The 4,220-nt window shown below is 28.3% G+C and overlaps 1 non-coding gene across 1 annotated transcript; it reads left to right on the top strand.

The window, feature by feature from the left end:
• The first annotated feature begins 3,940 nt into the window (after positions 1 to 3,940).
• TRNAD-GUC (transfer RNA aspartic acid (anticodon GUC)) lies at positions 3,941 to 4,012 on the top strand. The gene has a single exon. It is a non-coding gene; the product is annotated as a tRNA-Asp (tRNA).
• The last annotated feature ends 208 nt before the right edge of the window (positions 4,013 to 4,220 follow it).

Here is a 4,220-nt window from a genome sequence, read left to right as displayed (position 1 = left end):
CAACTTCACAAAAATCTCGATTTGCAAATAAAATGTTAGATATAAAAGGGACATGAGTCCCACCGAGCATGCCAAAATGTATATGGTGAAAAATGATGGTGAAAACTTATTGTAAAACCATAAAGATCCAGCCACAATAAATCCTAGTTCTACAACCAAACATTCACCATACACAAATGAAGAAACCTAAGATCATGAAATAAACAAAACAAACAATATTACCATTCACTTGTCAAGTAGGGTTTCAATCTCTATTGTCTCCTATCTCCATTGATCTTGTTTGATATATTTGCTCTCAAATTTTATGTGTGCACAAGAGCTCAACAAAGATTGGATTGCGGTTGAAGTAGCTTGATCGCAAGAAATCTTGATTGCATAAGATCGATTGACTGATTAGGTGATTAAGGTTGATAATGAAGGAAACATCCTCTTATATAGGAGACACTTTAGGAAATGGAGGGATAAGATTAAAAGGTGAAAATGATAAATGGTTAGCTGGAATTAAATGGTAGGTAGAAGAAATAATAAAAATAGTAAGAGGGTAGGTAAGAAAATAATTAAGAGATAAGTGACATGTGTCATAGAAGAAAAAACTAATAATTAATTAAAAAAATAAAGATTTATTTATTTAATAAAAGAAGTGGGATCATTTAAATAAATAAAATATTTATTTAATTTAGGAAAAGGATAATTTAAATAAATAAAAGTATTTATTTAAATGAGGAAAGACTTAGAAGAGGATTAATGAATTAATTAAATAAATAAGAATTTATTTAATCAATATAAGACTTATGATAAAATAATTAAATAAATAAAATAATATTTATTAAATAGATAGGACAATTTTAGTTGTCTACAAACATAAATATGAAGACAAAAGAAACAATCATTGCTTAACTATCTAAAATCATTTTGAGATCCCAACTCCATCTCAATCACATTTATTCCAAGAGATAACATAAAAGGAATTTATCTCAAACATGGAGAGAACACAAGAGTGCATTCATGCATTTCTTTCTGATGATTTACACACATGAAAGTCAATTCACCCACTTCATCCCATAGAAAATAATTAAGCACATGGGTTTCTTAAAAGAGAGCACGTCATAATTCTAAAAAGTATATGACAACTCCATCTTTACTACAAACTAAAAATCTTCAAACATCAAGATAAGCTATTTAAATAAAAAATGATCAACAAATAATACTTTTGATTAAATATTAGAAACTCATTGAGGCATACGTACTAAATATATACTACATCAATATTACACATAAAACTCATAGTTTAAACATTAATAAATCAAAGACATGCTCCATAAATAAGAATATGTCTAAAGCAAGTTCCTTTATAATTACTATTCTATAACATAATCTTACCACACTTAAGTCTATCCGATAGCCAAGTACTTCACATTCTCATCTTATACCTTAACTATTATGATTAAATACCCAAGAGCAATGATATGTTGTATTATAGATTTTATTTCCAAACAAATATCCCCAATATTTCTCTAAATTTAATATACTTGTAGTTGTTGAATTCTCATGAAGTAGAAAATTTACTTAATTAAGATTTTTAAGTCATATTCTGATAAGTGTTCTGCTAGATCATGGGTTCAGAAGTTGGAGAATTATTTGTCCTTGAGACCAATGTTGGAAGAAGATGAAAAATAATAATTGAGGTTGTGCATGATGAATCTCTTAATGTTTCTTATGAAGATAGTGATAGTGTTGAATGTACTCATGTACTTATAGAGGAAGAGCAGATGAAAATTGAAAATCTGTCAATGGGCCCTTGGTCTACTGGTGAAGTTGAACGGCTCAAAATGAGCCCACCAAGGATCAAGTCTTGTCGAGTGCAAGGCTCTGACATCATAAGGGATGAGGTTGGATCATGCCTCGGGCGAATTTGGCGAAATGGATACCCCTCAGTCCTTGGCTCTTAGCCGAAGAGGTTCAGCCTATTGGCTCATGCCCCCGTATCAGGTGGCAAAAAATACTTTGTGAAGGCCCTCGCTGGGCTGGCAACTCGTGGGCTTCATGCCCTTGCTGGGTTGTCGTGCTCGCAGGTCTGGACCTCCATAAAAAAAGAAGAAGATTAAAGTCAACTATTCCCATGGTTCTATTAATGTGTTCTGATGTTACTAGGAATTTAAAAAGGTTAGATGTGGTAGAAATGAATCAAATCTTTTGGAAAGTATGCCTATCATAGGCATTTTTCATTCGAACTTAGATTCATTATAAATGTATATGGAAAACACCAATCTCTTTAAAAGAATGAACAAATTAACTAAACTTAATAATTTAGATGTTAATTTTAGGGATGATATAGATCATAACAGAGTGATTCAGATATCTTCCATGAGTTATCATGCAACCAGATTTATGAATGAGAAAAATATGAAGATGGTGATTACTTTTTAGACATATCTATTATCAAATGAAAATAAGTCAATGTATATTGCATTGCTATAGCATGGCCATACATGAAATTGTTCCAATTAATTTTTAAAACATTATCAATTTTATTTGATTTTTTTATTGTGAAAGAATATCTTATGCATTTTATTTCTTTATTTATTTCAAACTCTTATGAAATTAAGTCTTTATATAATTATTAATCTTTTAAAATAAATTTAGAAATAAAAATGAATATAAAATGTATTATAGAATTTCACTTACTTTTTCACTAACAATGTAACTTTTAAATCTTATATCAAATTATTAATACTAGTTAATATAAAATCTCAAGTTATATATTGTGATTTTAGAATAAAATTTAGAAATTAAAAAGAAAAAAGAAAAATAAAAATATATCAATAATTATTTAGAGAGCTTCCCAAAATCAAAATTGATGCTCTAATTTTCACATAATCATTGAGAGCCAACTCAATACACATATGTGATAAATTATCATATCTTTGTGTTTAAAGACATTTGTTTGTGTATTAATCAAATTTTGGATCAGAACTTAAAATAGGAATATTTCACTTTGGATCTTTACAAGGAATTGATACTTGCATTAGAATCATCATATATGTCGCTTGCTTGTTATTTTTCAATTGTTTTAGGATTGTAAAACTAGTGTTTTGAGGGGGTTGAACTATGAGAACTTGACCCTAGTGATCTAACAATCTCACTCAAGTTATTTTTAATATTGTTAGTCATTAAAAATCAATATAAAATGAAAAATTTGATAAATTACAAAGAAAAAGTATATAATGCATCATATAAGATGTACAAGTCACAAATCATGACATGAAACTGACCTAGAGTCATTAGATCAACTCACATAGATTTGTAAGCTTGCATATAACTTAGAGATAGTTTATACTCCAATATTATCAATCTTTTATATTGACATGAATTAATTTAGCAAAATACCAACATTCATATTCTATAATCAAATTGATTTTAAAAAATATTAATTTCAATTATTCTAATTTATCATATTAACTTAATTAACCTAAATTAAATTTAAGAAATATTTTATTATCTTTATAATTATATTAAAATTATTTTCTATTTTAATTTATAATAAATTATCTAATTAAATAATTTAAATAAATTAAAAATAAACTAAAGTGAAAATTTCATATAATAGAGATAATATAGATAAAGACCTCTAATTATGATGGTGTAAAAAATTCAAATGGCTTAATCTAAGTGAAAATACTTGATTTACTAGACCCTACAATTTCTACATAACAAAAGTGTGAAACTATAGAATAAAATTATTGTAAATTTTCAAATTAAATGCCAAATTTAAATCACAGCAAATGAGGTCCCCATTTATTCTTCAAAATTTTCATCAATTAATTAAACTACGAAGTAGAGATTACGTGACGCTGTATAGGCTCTTTTCCCGGTCGCCAAAACGTTTTTATTTTATATAAAAACATTAAATAAACAAAGTTTCAAATTAAACGAACAAAGTGTCGTTGTAGTATAGTGGTGAGTATTGCCGCCTGTCACGCGGGTGACCCGGGTTCGATCCCCGGCAACGGCGTTAAATAACTTCCTTTTATTTCATAAATTTTTTGTTCCGCTCAGAGAGGTCATATAAGCTCATTGAATTGAATTTAGCAAGAAGATCATCTGAGTTTCTAGTTAGGGGTGTAAAGACTGTTAACGGATTTGCAATCTCAACAGATATGCGTAAAAGCGTTTTTGGAGAATAATTACAGCCTATGAAAACCCATTCATTTCTGGGTCGC

Source organism: Cryptomeria japonica, chromosome 1 (assembly GCF_030272615.1).
Source record: "Cryptomeria japonica chromosome 1, Sugi_1.0, whole genome shotgun sequence".
Classification (NCBI taxonomy): Eukaryota; Viridiplantae; Streptophyta; class Pinopsida; order Cupressales; family Cupressaceae; genus Cryptomeria; species Cryptomeria japonica.
Note: the sequence above shows the minus strand (reverse complement) of the source record. Positions and strands in the feature narration are given on the sequence as shown.